Source organism: Pogoniulus pusillus, chromosome 9, assembly GCF_015220805.1.
Source record: "Pogoniulus pusillus isolate bPogPus1 chromosome 9, bPogPus1.pri, whole genome shotgun sequence".
In the NCBI taxonomy this organism is placed as follows: domain Eukaryota; kingdom Metazoa; phylum Chordata; class Aves; order Piciformes; family Lybiidae; genus Pogoniulus; species Pogoniulus pusillus.
Genome location: NC_087272.1, coordinates 28,375,879 through 28,395,122, shown reverse-complemented (window position 1 = coordinate 28,395,122; position 19,244 = coordinate 28,375,879). Strand labels below are relative to the sequence as shown.

The window sequence follows — 19,244 nt, the reverse complement described above, 5'->3', positions numbered from 1 at the left end:
ATCACCATTGTTTCCTTTTCACAGCCTGTAATCTAATTCTTCTCACCAAAACATTCTAGCTAGGCTCAAACTAGCACAGCAGCTCAAACTGTGTTTATGGTGTGGAATGCTGTAATGCAGCAATACTTAGAAAATAATCAAGACAAACTTTTCTTGGGGGTTCTGAGAAACTGATACCAGGTTTTCATATTGAGAAGACAAAAAATCTTCCTGAAACAGCAGTTCAAATCAGAGTAGAAAATAATACAGCAATCTCAGTCTGCTAAAATAGTTCAAAGTTTTCTGCCATAGTAACTTCCTATTTTTTGTTTAAAAAGACATCCTTCTAAACAAAAATGTGAGTTGAAGTGTGTCACCCTAAATCACAATTTGTAACTGTGCTGCTTTGCAAGCTGCAGTAATGGTGCTTGGATAGAAGATCAGTATAATGCCTCTAAACCTGGAGTAGCAGATTGGGCTGTTTCTGGCTGAGATAGAGTTAAACATCTTCATAGCAGCCAGTGTGCTGTGGTGTCTGGGGTTTGTGGCTAAGCCTGTGTTGATAACAAGCCATGCCTGGGCTCCCTCTGAGCAACATTTTGAACATCTTTCCCCCTCTCTCTGAATATGGTTAGGTTTGCAAGAGATTGGAAGAGAACATAGTCAAAACTGACCTGGATCAATTGACCCAACCTGGCCAAAGGGATGTTCTGCCCTGTAAAATGTGCCACTCGGCTACAATAACTGGCAGTGGAAGAAGGATGAGGATTTGTTTTCCAGGGTGGCTGTTTGTACTGGCGTTGGTCTGCCTGTGGGAGGTGGTGAGTGATTTCCTTTGCATCATTCTTTTTTCTCTCTCTCTTATTGATCGATTAATCTGTTTTAATTTTGACCCATGAATTTCCCTGCTTTTGTTCTGCTTAGTCCATACCTGCAACCTGCTGGGGAGGGCAGGAGAATGAGAAAGTGGCTATGATGGTGCTTGCCTGTTGGCTGGATCAACCTACCACACTAGTAAGCTAATTTGAAGTCAATACTACTTCACTGCTGCAGCCTAAAGTTAGTAAAACTTATTTCATATTCAAGGTAGGTCAGTACCCAGGGTGTGAGAGCTGGTTAGCATTGACAACTTGTGCAGCAGGATGACTTCAAAGGTGACCAAAATCTCCCTCAGGACCTGCTGAACACAAAAACAGCTGAAGAAAATAAATCAACAAAAAATCCTATAAAAGCCATGTACCTCCACATACTAAAATGGTGGTGCTATTTCTTCTGTGTAGGATGTCAGTCTAAACCTTGCTAATGAAATCAATGGAGTGGCTTTTAGGAGTTCTTATATTTGAGAGGAGTTCTTGTATTTGAGAGTTTCTTGAATTGTCTTTGACAAAAAAATCTGATTTTACTATGCTGTATTTGAGTAACATTAAATATAGAGTCACAGTTCTATAAGCTAAAAACTCCAAAAGGATAGTGGGTAAAATTGTGGTTTTCATTATAACTGCATTACTGTTCTAACCACAAGGATGCTCCAACATGTTGTGACATGCACCCATACAAAATAATTTTGACATTTCATAAGTGTAATAACTTATTAAAGATATAAATTGGCATTCTGCCAAAGTAACACATCCCTTCAGGAATTACTATTGAATTTCATTTTTCATTTAGCCAGCTACATGCTGTACATTTATTAACAAAATGGAATGTTGGTAGATCTGCAGTGAACTGTGTTCACCCTTCAGGCAAACAAGCCCCTAAAAGCTCAGGAGTTTTCGTTCACAAGCTGTCTACTTGTCTTGCAAGTTTGCTTCTTTCTGCAAACCTAAAAGCACTCCACAGGCTGATGTGGAAGGGATTGCCTAAAGGAGATGTGAATATTTCAACAGTCATCCACTGGGAACCTTCCACAGTTGAAAAGAAAAGCATCAAAAAATCCTTTCAGATCTGGCTTGGAAGGAAATCACTAATTATGATATTTAAATTATTTTTAGAAGAGGAAGTATGAATGAAGATGAGATACAAATTAGTAGCTAGGCCAAAAACACTGTCAGTGAGTAGTGTGAGAAGAACAAGTGCTGAATACAAAGAGCAGAGACTGAAAACTGGTCAAAATCCCCAGAGGGGCTGAGCTGAGGGAAAAAACTGCAATTAAGGAGAAATGTTTCCAAGCTGCTGCAGTCACCAGGTGCTTGAGCAGGACTTTGTAAAATGTGTTCAGAGAAACCAAGAATCAATTTCTCGTGGATGATGGAAGAAAAGAGTAGAGATTTAGTTAGCATTAGGCAACTACACTCAGAACAAGATGGGCTGGAGTTTCCAGTTGCAGGACACTCATTCTGAGAGTTGAGAATTCTGATGCGCAACTCATTTGGGCTTTAAATTCATATTCTTAAGAAATAAGAAATGAATCTTGTGTAACCTGTGTTAGCCTTTTTATATACCAGCAAATCTTCATCTGCTGGCTGTGATCATCAAAACAAGAATCAGGCACTTAGGAATTTTGGTGCTTGATGCCAGTCAGTCTTGTGCATTTATTTTTTGTTGTAAGTACCAATAGTAGTGGATAGCAGCTTGGTATTGGATCACACACGTTAGCAAAGGAGGAGAAAACATAACTGCAAGAAGAATAGGAAGAATAGATAGGAGAGACAGTGGCTGAAATCAGCAGGAGAGGAATACCATGATCGACTCGAAATACCTTTAGGTATTGAGAGTGAGAAGAAGATGACAAGACAGGGTTGTGTAGGGGAGTGTGAATGATTTTATTCATTTATTCACAGGAAAAAAAGGATGAAGATTCATGATAAGACTGAAATAAGTGATCTTATCACACCTTGCTTACTTATAGCTTGAGCAGTACTAACCGTGTTACTTGTAGCAAATCTTTACCTAATCAAAGAACCCTGCCAAAGAAACTCCAAAATTAAACCTTAAAATCACAAGTTCTGCAACCTACACACATGTGTTTTTTTGATGTCTGCTCATCGACTGCCTTCCCCATGAGAGCTGGCTGGGCCTCAGCAAGCTGCAGATTATTCAGATGTAGAAACAATCCAGGACCTCCTTCAAAACTATTCTAGCTTGCTCAGAGATGTAGGATGATAAATCTTTCAACCTAAAAGCATTTGGAACTTGAGAAGAAAAGGAAGAGGAGGTTACAGAGCAATATTTTTAAATGCTTCTCCATGATTTCTCATTGCGCTTCAGGGAATCAAAAAGGCTTGCTCAAGAAGACTTCTCAGAAGCTAAACAGAGAATGAAAGACCTAGATTCCTGTTGGGATACACAGAGGGGTAAGATTCAGAGGGTTTTGTTAGTGTTTTTTTTCTTCCTCACTGTTGTTGTAACAACTCATACTAGTCATGGAGGGAAAAATGCACTTCAAGCTCCATAAGTACATTAAAAATGAATATTCACAATAGTCACTTAAAATTCTGTTATTATTGTATTCCTGGGTGGCACTAATGAAAAGATCAGAGACGCAGGTATCCTAAAACTTGCAGATTAGATCTAAGGTACTCAAATCTCCGTCTCTCCTTGCCTGTTGGTGATTGTGCTGTTAACATATTTTGCCAAACTTTTACACAGGAAACAGTAGCATGGGTAGTACAGATGATTTTTCTGCCTTAAATTCTATGTCAATCTGTTATCCAAATATAGTAGACAGATTTTGCATGTAAGTCATACCAATCTAACAGCAAGCTGCAAGAGCTATGCTGTGTTTCCTCACAAATCATCAGCTTGGCAGAATCATTACATAAGCCAAAAGCCTTTTCTTTTATTTTTTTAATTGCTGTAGTTTGTATCCTGCTGTGCAAACAATCTTCTTCCTTAAAGTTGTAATAACTTCATAAAAGCCACTGTCTTCAAGGCTTTTGTTTCACCTAGGCTGTAATTTTCAGGGAGTGGATAACAAAACGATTTTCCTGGTATTTTCTTACAGCAATTAGCTGTAATGAAAATTAAACGAGTCACACATTCAGCTACTATCAGCTGTCTAGATCTGTTGTGCAAATCCCAGTGATCTCATTCCTCAGCCAGCCCATTTTGTACATGTACAGGTACCTTGGTAATTGCTTCCAATGATGCCACTTTTCTGTGCATCTTGTTTTTCTGATAACATTTTCAATAGTCAAAGTACATAAGCTGTTATTTAACTACAGATTTAATCTCAGGAACTACTTCAGATGAAGAGAGTCTTTATTTCGCATTGCAGTTGTGTAAGCAGAGCTGGGCAGCATGCACTTAAATGAGCTGTGCTTTTGTGTAGGCTGTGGCAGTCACAGTGTATATCTTAGCTGAGTGGACAATAACTTACTAAACTGAGCAAGTTGATGATATCAGTTTGCCTTGTGGTATTAGTAATAACACCAGTTTCTGCTCAGAAGTTCACACCACCTACCTTCTTACTGCTGCTTTGTGTTTTGCTGTGGCTCCTACTTTATGTGCTTGGTTTCTCTAGAAGTATAACAACATCTATAATTCTTAGGTCTGGAGAAGCAGCTGGAAAAAGTCATGGGGCAGAAGTATCAGGATATTTCAGGAACTAGTATAGGACATGGTATTCACATCCCTGCTTTATATTCTGTGATGGTTGACTTGTTCTGCAACGAATGCTAACACCCCTGAAATGGAGTGAGAACCACTGCTAGACTGTATAAGATTTAGAATTCTGACTTTTTTATGTCTGGAGGCATAAAAAATAGGAGAAAATGGGAAATCCAAATGCTTTATAGCACTGAAATATTTCCTAGAACTTGTTGTGTCACTCAAGTGAATAGGACATGTCTTTCTTGTTTTATGTGTGGAAAATAAGCAGTGACATTGGCATGCTCTTTTAGTACAAAATCTTCTATCACAGAAGACTGCAGGTCTGACAAGAAAGGAAAATAGTGAGTACTCCACTCTGGTGATTCATCATATAATTTTAGGCCTGCAACTAGAGCAGAAACCACCACATCCTCAATGCTGAATCTTTCACTCTTACCAACTAATTGAAACCTTCTGCATCTATAAATACATCATAAAAAATTTCTTATCCATATTATAAGATCCTAAAGGCCTCAAAACAAATTGTCCCTCTATTGGGAAACATAAAAATAAGAATGCTAAGTTTTTCCAGCAATATTTAGGTAAACTTGTAAGTTGGCTTTGAGAGGTGGTGTAATCTCCTATTATGCATTACTCAGGAGATTTGTAAGAAGCTGGATAATGTCCCTTGGAAAGGAATATTATTTGACTGGAGAAAATGATGTGGGAGTATTGCCAAAGTGGATGAAAGGAAAGAGTGAAAGAAAAACCAAGATGACAAAATATAACTGGAATATAATACTGGTTTTGAGGGAAAAAAAGGGACAAAAGACTCAAACTGATAAGTCTTAATTAGAAATTTATGGGAAAATATCCAGGTTTTAGTTGGGTGTTTTGTTTTGGTTTGGTTTGTTCAGGTTGTTGGGGTTTTTTCTGTGTGTGTAGGTTTTGTTTTGTTTTATTGTGTTGTCATTGTTGGGTTTCTTTGTTTGTTTTGGGCTTTTAATTTGGTTTTGTTTGTTTGTTTTCTGCCTTCCCCAAACTAGAAGTGATTGCTGTCATTAGAAGTGAAAACTGGTATTCTTACTGTAAGTAATAGGAAATTGTACATATTAACTATAGGTTGGACTGGATGACCTTGGAGGTCTCTTCCAACCTGGTTGATTCTGGGATTCTATTGGTAGTAGAGATGTTTACACTATGTGTGTTGCTCTTATTTCTGTTGGAATTAAAGCAAGATTCATTTAAAAATCATAGAATCAACTAGGTTGGAGGAGACCTCCAAGATCATCCAGTCCAACCTATCACCCAGCCCCATCCAGTCAACTAGACCATGGCACTAAGTGGCTCATCCAGTCTTTGAATCCAACTAGAAGTGTCTGTGAAAACTTGTTTCAAAGTCACGTGCCCTTTAGGACATGTACTATCAAGTAATACCACAGTGTTGCTTAAAAAAAGAACAGATAATTTGAGTTGATGCTCTCTCATGCTTTTTTCTGCGTTAAAAATCAACTTCAGAATATTTCTGAGGATTAGGTTTTGGTACTATTGAGGGTAGATTTAAAAAGGATAGCGCTCCAGAAGGTGCACTCTTCAAACAGTCTGGGTACTTGTACAGCAAAAGTGTGCAAAATGATGTAGGTAGCTCCTCCAGGTAAAGAGAAAAGAATAGAGGATATGCCTTTTTTACCTTCCTCCACTCTTGAGGTGATGCAGTATTTACTTGATTTTATATTGTACTGATGCGAAGTAGAGCTCAGCACTATTAGGCATTCCAGGATATTCTTTCTTGATGACATTTATTTTGGTTAGGATGAAAATTTTAACTGACTCTTCTGAGCTAAGTACTGCTTAGTGACAATTTGGAAAACCCTCAGGTCTACAGGTCCTGATTCTCTTGAGGGACATGAGAAAGCAGCACAATAGTATGCAAGTAATTTGGGAGATCTTTGAAGCGTATTATGAGTCTTACTCATGTTATCAACTGCTGGGTATGCCAACTAAGAGTAGAGCTTTGCTGAACTGATTGGTTACAAATAAGGAAGAAGCTTTGAATGCTAAGAAGCATTCTGTTATATTGCTCTTGAAGCACAAGACTAATACAGTCCCCCAAACAGGAAGAAGAGCCACTGTAGAATGACAGAAGAAAAAGCCTGTGGATGTCAGGGAGGATTCTGGATGAGAGAAAGAGGGACTGGAAAATATAATTGCCATCTACATAAAAGGGAAAAGGAAGGCTCAGGGAGCTACAGGTTGACTAATTTAAAACTGAACATCTGATTTTGTGGGTTTTTTTGTTACTTTCTGTCTGATGAATGGAGGCAGAACAGAAGTGACAATTCTTATTTCTTGGATAGTATAGCGTATTTGTGAGCAAGTATTTTTGTGCAGAAGTAGCTGTGGTGGAGGCATACCAAAATGCTGACTCTGGTAGCTGAAGACCTCCTGGAACTAAGGAACAGGAAGCAACAAGGAATTTGTCTAGGTGAGTTCATACTAGTCAATTGCAACCTTTTCTATCAGCTCTTAGCTTTGCTTATTTTAGCCACATTAGCCCAAGATGTTGCCTTTTTTAGAGAGTTTCTGATCTATGTGCCTCAGAATGGAGCTGTTACAGCCAAAAGGTATTTAAACTGAAATATTTATATTTTCATGGTTATGATATCCCTTAGAGTGACAAATTGACAGAAATGTTCTTCTCCTCATGTGAGTTCATGAAAATATCATAGTGGTAAATAAAATTTGTCATTCTCTGCCCCCCCCCTCCCCAGCTCTGCTATCCAAACTTTGTAATGGGAATCCAGGCTTCTTCATCACATAGAATAATATGCTGCAGATATTACAGAAACAAAATATGAGTGAACTGAAAATCTGATCTGAGCAGTTAATTTACTTCTGTTGTGCTTTAAAAATATTCGGTCAAGCAATCCCTGTAATTTTCCTGTAATCTGAAAAGAAAATATTTGCCTGAAGCAACTCTCCCGAACCAGTACCAAACCTGCAAGCAGCTCTCAGATATTAAAGTATTCCTTTCCGTTTCTATTTGAATAAAACACACTGAAGTAGTTCTAAATCATTGCATCACTCACAGCAGCTTGTATGCTTGTATGTGGGATATAGGAACACAAGATCATAAAATCAACCAGGTTGGAAGAGACCTCCAAGATCATCCAGTCCAACCTAGCACCCAGCCCTAGCCAGTCAACTAGACTATGGCACTAAGTGCCTCATCCAGGCTTTGCTTGAGGACCTCCAGGGACGGTGCCTCCACCACCTCCCTGGGCAGCCCATTCCAATGCCAATCACTCTCTCTGGGAAGAACTTCCTCCTAACATCCAGCCTATACTTCCCCTGGCACAACTTGAGACTGTGTCCCCTTGTTCTATTGCTGGTTGTCTGGGAGAAGAGACCAACCCCCACCTGGCTACAGCCTCCCTTCAGGTAGTTGTAGACAGCACTGAGGTCACCCCTGAGCCTCCTCTTCTCCAGGCTAAACAACCCCAGGTCCATCAGCCTCTCCTCATAGGGTTTGTGTTCCAGGCCTCTCACCAGCTTTGTCACCCTTCTCTGGACACGTTCCAGCACCTCAACATCTCTCCTGAAATGAGGAGCCCAGAGCTGGACACAGTACTCAAGGTGTGGCCTGACCAGTGCTGAGTACAGGGGAAGAATAACCTCCTTCGTCCTACTGGGCACACTGTTCCTGATCCAGGCCAGGATGCCATTGGCCACCTAGGCACACTGCTGGCTCATCTTCAGCCTACTATCCACCAGTACCCCCAGGTCCCTTTCTTCCTGGCTGCTCTCCAGCCACTCTGTCCCCAGCCTGTAGTGCTGCTTGGGGTTGTTGTGGCCAAAGTGTAGACGATGTTGTAATATTTTGTACAGCAAAATTTTACAAATTGAGATCAGTTGTTTCATACTCATAATTTAGACATGAAAATGAAATAATTGATTTAGTTTTACCCTTTAGACTGATTTAATATCCAGTGTTATATTATGGCTTATTAATGAAATTTTGCTTGTATTTCAAGTAATATGTTATATTAGCAAGGGAACCAATTTTATAGAACTCCATTTAGTAATTTCTTCCATTTTAATTTGTTTCAAGTTTTCATTCTGAATAATAATAAGTAGACATTATGAAAGAATAGGATTCTGCTTTCTAACAGGTTTGTTTCTTTGTTGAAACTAGTGGGAAACCACATAGATTTAAGAACAGAAAGATGTACTAATGCTTAGTAAATAGACTACTTGGTAATAAGTGTTATTGACTTCATCTGAAGATATGAGCAATTCTGACTATTGAAGAGATGCATGGTGTTCTTTTAAGAATCTATCAATATTGCATTTTTGTATAATAAAATATCTTCTTATTTTCAGAATATACATGACAGCATTTCTCAGTGTTAAGGTGACCCTTAGTTGGTCAGATATGAAAACCAGCCTATACAGTAGAATATATCATCGAATCATAGAATCAGCCAGGTTGGAAGAGACCTCCAAGATCATCCAGTCCAACCTAGCACCCAGACCTGTCCCATCAACTAGACCATGGCACTAAGTGCCTCATCCAGTCTATTCTTGAACATCTCCAGGAATGGCAACTCCACCATTTCCCTGGGCAGCCCATTCCAACAGCAAATCACTCTCTCTGGGAAGAACTTCCTCCTAAGATTCAGCCTATACCTCTATTTGTAGTTTTCACTGAGAAAGAAAATACCCTGTCAGTAAATCACATCATACTGACAAATCAGTTTTCCACTTGGTTGCTCTTATATTTAATGTATAGCCTGTGACAGTATATTTATACAAGTGCATAAATTGAACAATTTCATAGGTTAAGATTTAAGAGACATTCACTGCTCTTGTGAGTTATGGAGTGCTTAAATGCAATCTTCTGTACTGATCATTTTCAATACAACAGCAGTTTTAAAGAAAGGAGATGTAAATGTGTGAAGGTCTCCTCCAGCCCAAACCAACCATTCCATTATCCTATGACATAATAGAGTGCAAAAGAATGAAATATCCCTTGTTAGCAATCCCTGCTGGACAAACATGAGTACCATAGTGGTGATATTATCACTCTACTCAGTTTGGTCTGCTGAGAAGACAACTGAACAGAAAACACTTTTCTCTATCTGTGTGGGATATGTAATCTTTGATTGTTTATGTTCTTTAACAAGTCACAGAATCAGAAAACAATTCACATTGCAAAGTGCAATCTCTTGTTCAGACAGGGTCAATTGCAGGGTTGGTTCACATTTCCCAAGGTCATATCTAGTTGAGTTATAAAAAAACTTCAAGGATGTAGACTGCACAATCTCCATAGGCAAACTACTCTGCTGGCTGACTCTAATTGTGCTGAAAAAGTTTTTCCTTGTGTCCAGTCTGATATTTTTTTCCATCTTGTGACTGCTGTTCTTTTCCTCCTCCCACTCAGTACTTTCAAGAGCATGATTCCATCTTCTCTGCATAGTTTCTTTGTTGGTTCTAGTGAAGCTGTTGCTATATCCCCCTGAAGCCATTTCTCCAACAAGACTCAATAGACTCTCCAGACTCAACAAGCCCTGATCCCTCAGCCTTTCCTTGCAAGATGATGGTCCATCCTCAGACATCCTGATAGCCTTCCCTCAAACTACAGCCTTTGCTGCAGTGAGGTCCCAGAATTGGATGCAGTACTCTAGATGTTGTCTAGAAAATGCAAATCTAGGTGGCTATACCTTCCTTTGATCTATTTCTTGCAGTTAGCTAGCTGAAAGTTAATTTTGATCAGCTAGATAAGTTAAATCATATTCCTTGTACCTAGGGGGGATGAAGCAAAGCTGGAGGTGCAGAGATTCAGACTGGATGTGAGGAGGAAGTTCTTCAACATGAGTGGTGAGAGGCTGGAATGGGTTGCCCAGGAAGACGGTTGAGGCCCCATCCCTGGAGGTGTTTAAGGCCAGGCTGGATGAGGCTCTGGCCAGCCTGGTCTAGGATAGGATGTCCCTGGCCTTGGCAGAAGGGTTGAAACTAGATGATCCTTCTGGTCTCTTCCAACCCTGACTGATTCTATGATTCTAAGGAAATTTTTGGTATGGAATGAGGAGGACTTAATTCACAATAGTTCTTCTAGGACTATGCTGACTTGATGTGTAGAAATGAAGATCCTGATTGATAAAAATGCTTTAGTATGTCATCTACTTCTTGCTTTTCTGAATAGTTTTTGGGATACTTGATGTCTTGGAGACATTGTGTTGCCACACAAAAATTGATGGCAAGAAAAGGGCCTAAGCTGGATTTTATGGAGGCTGAACTTGATGCAATAAACACACAATCCTTTGCTGTCTTTTGTTTTAATATGAATCTCCTTATAATAATAATAATAATAGTAATATGCATTATTGATGCTTAAAGATGGCCATTTTATTCCTTTACATGTCCTTAAAATTCCAAAGCACTAAAGTAGTTATGTGATTACAGCCCCTTACTTAATGATACACAGCAGCAGCACAGTACATTAAAGAGATTTTATTGACTTCAATTATAGATAAACTAATCAGCAGATAATGACAAAAAGTGAATGTAACCAAACACTAAACTTGAAACACATATTGCAAATCAATAATGTTTGAAATTAAGCACAGGCCAATCGATCAATGATTAATAAAACATCCATGACTTACAATTAATTCACTCCCTAAAAACTCACAGAATATGTGGATACAGATAAATTATTATGTGCTTTAGAGTTTCTCATTGAAAACTGTACTGTTTGTACACAAAGATCTTTATAGTGTGTACAAAATGCAATTTAAATTCAGTAAATATTGTACATTCAAGTACATAGCAACTCTGCCCTCCTCCCCCAGACTATGGCAGGCAAAAAAGAAATATCTTTACCATTTTCTTTTGCTGCAGTTAAATAATACACAATGCTTGCAGTATTATTTCTAAATTATGAATAGCTAACTTTGTCTAACTTGAACCTGAAACACTTCAGGAGACAATTTTTTTTTGTTCTTGGTTTTGTTTTTGTTTTTCTGTCTGCACTCTTAAGATTTTCTTTTCACTTCAGTGTCACAATAAATGTTTCTGTGGCATGCAAGTAACTTCTTTCAAGTCTGGATTTTAGAGGCAGCAGAAAAAGCACCAAACTATGTTGTTCTATTTGGATATATCAAAAAAATATCCAGGGTGTGATATTTTGCAGTCATCTTGGATGGTCTGTAGCAGCTGCAGAGTGTCTTCATTTTGTGATCTCCTTTCTGCAGTGTCTCTGGAAGCTCCTCAGAGTCTGTCCCTTTTAAGAAAGTTCCAATCCTTCTCTGCAAAAGCAATTTTCTTTCCCTGTGCTCTCTGTCATTAGAGTAAAACAGTGACCCAGAATACATCATTGTATGCTTATAATGCCTTAAACCATATGGCAATGATGTAGAGTCTGTCCTTTGGAAGAGCTAATCTCAGTTAATCAGTCGATCACTCAGATTAAAGGATTCAAAATTTCCATACCAACTGAATTCATTTGCAGTTGTTATTTTCACAGTTATCTCTTTGGAGGTTCTTTGACTGCCTTTTCAAGTTTATCCAAGCAATTCTGAAAACTGAAAACCTGAGCTTAGAACTGACTGCTAAATCCTTTCACTTTACCCTTCACTTTGTTTCCTTAGTGGTTGTGTTGCAAATGTGTGTTGTGAGAGTCATGATAAAAGCATAAAGAGACAGGCCTTACAAAAGCAAAGAAAAGAGAAACAGAAGACAGACCAATATTGCCATTCTGGCCTCTTCTTCCCTCTCTCTTTTCCTTTTCCCCTTTGCTTTTGACTTTTTACCAAGACACCAAATACCAAAGGATGCAGCAAACCTTCTCAAGAGTAGCATTATTCAACTTACTTAAATAATTTATCAGCAGTAGTAGAAACTCAGCATTGGCAAAAACAGCAAATAATTTATTTTAAAAACATTTAAAAAGCTAAGTAGTCATCTGTGCCTGAGCACACTGCTGCCTTTTAAAATGTAGCATCTTATTGTGTTGAACATTTGAAATTCTTCTATATTTATTTTTCACTGTGTTCTTCCCATTACATTTGGGAAAATATACCTTTAAAAGAGTATGAATTATTATGGTATTTGATTAGTATCAGGTTAAAAGACAGGAAGACCAGAGGTTTAAGTTTCTTGCTGTCATTTAAAATCCCAGTCACCAAGAGGGTCCTTGAATAAAAATACAAAATATTCATCAGCAGAATGGTTTCAGTCCCGATCTGAAGTGGATTCCCACTTGTAGCTCGACTAATTTCCTCAGGGCAGAACCATTGCAGTTTTGCACAAGAAATTTGCATTCACAGAATCCTGTATAGTTCATGCAAGCTCTGCCACACACCACTGGAACTCCAAAGGCTTCTTATGTTCTGCTTCTGCTCACAATGCACAATACTGAGTAACTGGAATGCTAAGGGATTTAATGTAGCTTCACATTGTCACACACTTGTATTCCTTTGATAATCCTGTGACAGTACATACCACATAAAAATACCGTTCCTTTCTTTTTTTCATGCCTGAGTAGATGCACTGACTCACTCACTGAATAATGTCATCAGATCACATTCTCCCAACTGTCAATGCCTGACTCTGTGCAGTTTCTGTCTGGTGAAGAAAAACATCTTAAAGCCCTGGTGTTCTGTATTAGAATAACATGTAATAAAATACCTCGTTCTTTCAGTTTTGCCAGGCAAAGTGAGAATGATCTCTAAAATTAGACTGGTATATATAATTTGGCAGAAAAAAAGATTTTTTCTCCTGCAGGATGTATTTAATTTCAAGATGTGTTTCCATATTCCAGCAGAAAATTGTGAATATATTCTTTTGGCAAACTGAACCAATCCAAAATTATATGTGAGCGGTCAAAGAATAGAAAATAATTCTTTACCAATATTGAAAGTAAACAGTTAAAGAGCACAAAAGAATATGGAGAGGGAGAAAAAGTCAAGAAATAGAGCTGGATCCTCTGTTGGTGGAAATAAATTACTTCACTGATTTGGATGAGGTCTGTTGGATTACTTCAGCAGTGGAACCTGCTCTTGAATGGAGATTGTTGTTTAATTTCCTGGCAGAACAGTTGTCTGGGGAATCTTAGAGTGTTTCTATTAAAGCATGAGAATTAGCAAAGAGGAAAAAGTTTGCATATTTTAGTTTATCTCCCTGCCAATACAGATTTTTGTGTCCATGGTGCAGCTTCTAAATCTCTGTCCAGCTGTACCAGAGGCTATAATGCAATTCAAGTGTCATTTGCTTCTGAAAACTATGCCAGACAAAAAAAAAAATACGGATTATTTGCCATACAGTTCCTTCCTCCTACTAAGTACATGCATGGAAAGAACTATTTACATCACTCTCACCTTTTAAAATGATTTTTATATTTTATTTTATTTGCTTTTTCTGAAATATTGAAAAGTAGTTTTGTTCTTATTTTACTCTTTTGAGACAAAGCCAGTTTTATGTTTTTGGAACAATGGGAAATTTGAATAGGATAGTATGAATAGCTTTCCTGAGAGGCATCTCAGTTCATAAGTTCTCCTTTCTGAAACAAAACTGCATTAGCTGTCATATGCCGAAACCAACCACGTAACAGAAAAATGTGAGCTTAAATCCTGCTGATATTCTTCCCTTGTTGCAATTCCTTTTGTATGTTTTATTTCCTTGTGCAGAGAGTCACTGGTGCATGTTCTTTGTACCTCTGGATTTAATGCAGAATTTTTATCTTAGTCTTTATTGCCAGGTTAACAGCAAGCCATAATCAATTGCTCATTAATTGTTCTTGATGTGTATTTACATAATTAGCAAAGCAAAGCTGGTAGAAAGAGTCTTATTATTATAGGTAAGCTTTGACCATGTTAAAGCTTTAACCTGTTACCTTTATACATATCTCTTTTGTTTCATCACTAAAATTTCACCATCAACAAGTTTCCTTGAATGGCATGCTATATCTTTGTTCATCATTCTACTTGTACTGAAAAAGCTGTTGTAAGACATGGTATCAGTTCCCCTTCAAAGCTGGGCATTTGGAAATTCTGTGGGTTACAAGGCATGAGGAGTAGATGAAAAGCCACAGAGATCTGTGAGAACAGCCATTGTCTCCCAAAAGACATAATGCTGTCAGCTCTCCTTCATGCCTGTCGGTATGGCTGAGTGACTGTGAACAAAATTATCAGGTATACTGTAGGATGCCTTTTGGAGTGCTTCCAGAAGGTTGGTTCCACTGCATGAACAGCTTGGCTCAGAGTTCCACGAATTCCTTGTTTGTGGCTAGATGGGTGTGTGAATACAACAAACTGTGATCCTGGCTATGTCCCTGTTTTGCACAGCTGTCTAATGTACTTTTGTTTGAACAAGCAAATAATCTCTCTGCTTGCATTGATATATCCCTTAGAGCTTAATATATTTGTGTGTTTACGAAACAGTCAGTATCATGCAGTAATGTAATCAGAGTGCTTTTAATGCTCTTTATATCTCTGTGGAATTTGTGAAACAAGAAAATAACTAAAAACTTAGTCTGAGACATCTTGCTTACTGATCCCTGAGTTTGTACACATTGCTGCTTATCAGCATCCTTTGTTCACAGTCCATTTGGAATCTTCATATGGCAGTGCTTACTGAACTAATACAAGGTAGTGCTCAGAGATATTTTTTAAGCCTACTTAAGATCTTGACATAGTCTGACTACTGTGCCCTCTCAATCATTACATTTTCACATTAACATCTAGGAAGCAGTTGCATTTCCCTTATGTAATTTTTTGGTTTTTAAACCTTTGCTTCATCTTTTTGAGACTTCATTATTCTCCAGATGTGTGCCTATTTTTAACTCACAGTGCTGGCTCTGTTTTTAAATAAAAATAGAAAGTAAACCAGATTATCCAAGAGTGCAGCATATCAATTGCAGCATAGCAATCCCAGGCTGTCATTCTCTTTTATTCATTACTCTTCAAAATACCTTGGTAGGGGTTCACTAAATTTGTTGATTAGCTTCCTTGAGCCACAAATACCTGTCTGGTAGCACCCATGATTTGTCAATAGCTTTAGTTCCCTTGTTCTACCTGTGGTGCTCACTTCCCAACCTGTTGGCAATGTTCTTTACATCTCTGTTGATTTAAGCTGGTACTTTTCCAATTATCTATGCCTTTGAATAATTCTCTCTAATATTACTATCAACAGCATCACTTTGCCATCTTATTTGTTATGTTCCGTATTCCTTAAGCTCTGGCCTTGTCTATTCCTTTCAAATGGACCAAATGCAAATGTTTAATTTCTAAATTCCTTAAGATTTTGAAATTAGCATAGTAGTTACCTCTATCTGGCAAGAATGCACTGTCAGAGCAACCTCACAGATCCTTTTTTAATGTAAAAGATGGCTTAACGCCCAAACAACAAAAGCACCTCTAGAGCCAGAACCCAGACATATGAACTCTTTATCCAGAACCATATCTCATAACTTGGTTACATCACTGAGCTTTAGGAGCCTCATCAATGTTCAGTGAAACAAAATCTTATTTCAAACCTCTTGCTTGTGTTTCTTTAAAGACAGTGCTGCAACTGTACATCATGTCTTCTTTTTTATCTGACCAGTAAGCAGTGCACACTCTCTTCTCTTCAGCAACCTTAAGTGATCCTGTTTTGCTGTCTCCAGTTTTTCCCTGATGCTTGCACTTGTGATGATTCTGTTTCTGCCTTTAGTTTCTAGCTTAGAGTATTTTCAGTATAACAAGGTGACACTTAGCATCAGCTTTGGCTCCTGTATGATCTCTTGACTTGTCTTACGTGGTGGTAAACCAAAACAACAGTTTCACCCATCCATAGACAGCTATTATTGCAATATCTGAAAGTACAGATGGACTTTTTGGACAATGTTGAGTGCCCGTCTGTATGCTGATGACTGAAATCTAGGTGATCTCTTTTTCTGGAGAAACAGTCATGAGGTGTGTTGCTTGGTCTGTGATTTCTGGCTTGATCTGTGTTATTTGCATCACAGGCTATGTCACAGCAGAGAAACATCAGAGTAATGAACACCTAATAATACACAGTAGTACATAAGATAAAATGTAGCAAAAAATAAATGAAAAGAATTGTTCTTTCAAAGACAGGGAATAATTTGACAAAGCTGTAGCTGCCCTTAAAAGTCATTAGACCTAAAAAAATATTTACCTGAGAGAGCTCATTAAAATAATTAGCAACTTTGCTCTTAACATTTTGAAGACAGTATTTAATTAGCAAAGCTTTCTGCTGTCACTGTTTGTAGATAGATATATATATATATATACACCACACAAGTCAATATTTGATCTCAACCAACACTGAAGACATAGAAAAATAATTCTTGTGATAATGACATTAAAATTATAATCCTATATTTATAGTCTCCATAATTTCTGGAATTTAGTAAAATGCCTTGATGCTTTTCACAGAGCAAAATCCAAGACAGCAGTCTGGTCTCTGAAAGCCAGAGGAAAATATTGCTATTAAAGGCTACTGATATGTATGGTCTGAAGTAGAGTTTCTCAGGGTTGCTTCACTTACTGCTTTTTATTTTGTTCTGTTTGGTTTGTTTTTTGGTTGTTTGGGTTTTTTTTTAAAGGGGTGGGGTGTAGGGTAAGATATTTTTCAATAAATATATGTTTTCTGAAGACCTTCACTAAGGATTATATTTTTGTAGGTTGCAGCCTTTCCTTGAGGCCCCGAAGAACTGTATTTATGCTCTTCCCTTTAGAGACTGTGCAAGCCACTTAGGTGAGTCACTACCATGAGTAGGAGAAAAATGTTTTAACCTGATTATATCCAAAGTCAGGACCTGACTCTCTGTCTTTTCGTCTGAATAAATTAAAAATATTCCACAGGAGAAATGTAGCATTAATGGTTTATTGCACAGCAGTAATGCTTGTGAAGGATATATTTATTTACTATTAATACATACATCTAGTCTTGAGCAATCTTGTTTGTTTGGACCAGAATATATGTGATTTGGTGCTGGCTCTTAGTAAATGAGTCATGAAAACCCACTACATTTCAGGTATATTAATTTACTTGATTTAATTTATCTAAACCAGATAATGATTCATTTATGTTTAAAATTAGAATCACAAAGAACATTATGATCTTAGAAAAACTAAACCCCAGCATTTGCAGCATGGCTGAGGCCAGGGTTAAAAGTCTGAAAGCAAATCGTGGCTTATTTTTAACAGGGGAAGTTTAAATATAGTTTTGAAGGCTGTTTATGCTGTATATGTATCACTGATCAAGTGAATAATCAGTCAGTCTTCCAGCCTAGAAAGTTACTTAGAGAAATCAAAGAGTTTAGATGGAGGATAGGAGACAAAATAAACGTGTTTAATTTGCAGGTTTATTAGGATTAATAGATTCACACTTGATATTAGGAGGAAATTCTTTACAGTGAGGGGGGTGAGACACTGAAACAGGTTGCCCAGGGTGGTCATGGATGCCCCTTCCCTGGAGATGTTCAAGGCCAAGTTGGATAAGGCCTTGAGCAACCTGGTTGAATGGGAAGTGTCCCTGCCCATGGCAGAGGATTTGAACTAGATGATCTTTAAGTTCTCTTCCAAACAAAACTATTCTGTGAATCTATGAATATAGAGGATCTTGGATAAAAATAAAGCTATAGGACTTAAGCAGGATCTGATCTGTTTTTCACTCACTAAGAGGGTTTCCCTGAATTCAGCTATAAAACAAATTTAGACATTGTGTCTGCTGTGTTGGAATCTAAGCTCTCTAGCTCAAAAACTGCTGCAAACATTAATGAAGACCAGCAGATACCTAGCTATGAGGTACTCTGATTGCAATCAGAATAGTGAATTAGAAATTGATGTACTGCAGAATATAAAAGTAGATATTCAATAGTAAATCAGATGAGAGGAAGTTTATGATGACAGTAATGATTACCTTGATTTTTTTTCTCCCAACTATTACACAATAAATCACTGTATTTCACCAGCCAGATTCATTTTCAAATGTGTGCTTCGTATTTGGCTAAATTTAGGATAGTAAGAAGCTTGCATTTGTCTTCTGATTTATTAGTTTTTATTTGTTTATATGCTCTTCTTCCTACATTTGAAAGGAGAGTTAAAAGTACAGAGAATTCAAAATGTGAAAAATTAGCTGGCTGAAAAAAAGTTTTTCAGAGTAAATGAGCAGCAATTACCTTTTAATTGAAATTAGTTTTAAAACAGGGGAAAATATCAGAGGAGGAAAAACCTCTCATTTTCAATTTTAAGTGAAATTAATGACTTCAAAAATTCCAATTTTTTAAGATGTGAATTTTCAAATTGAGAATTATCTCAAATAATTGAATTTAGGAGAAATCTTAGACTTTATAGTAGAATCTAAACCAATTATAATTCCAGTTATCAAAGACATCAATAAAGTAGAAGATATTTTCACTTCAGAAGTATCAGAGAATCATAGAATCGACCAGGTTGGAAGAGACCTCCAAGATCATCCAGTCCAACCTAGCACCCAGCCCTAGCCAGTCAACTAGACCATGGCACTAAGTGCCTCATCCAGTCTTTTCTTGAACGCCTCCAGGGATGGTGCCTCCACCACCTCCCTGGGCAGCCCATTCCAACGGGAAATCACTCTGTGAAGAACTTCCTCCTAACATCCAACCTATACTTCCCCTGGCACAACTTGAGACTGTGTCCCTTTGTCCTATTGCCGGTTGCCTGGGAGAAGAGACCAACTCCCACCTG

General features: G+C 37.8%; 1 long non-coding RNA gene across 1 annotated transcript; it reads left to right on the top strand.

The window, feature by feature from the left end:
• Positions 1–621: 621 nt before the first annotated feature.
• On the top strand, positions 622–17,265 carry LOC135178475 (uncharacterized). The gene is made up of 4 exons (XR_010303563.1): positions 622–800; positions 904–993; positions 3,187–3,272; positions 17,198–17,265. It is a non-coding gene; the product is annotated as an uncharacterized LOC135178475 (long non-coding RNA).
• Positions 17,266–19,244: the final 1,979 nt, after the last annotated feature.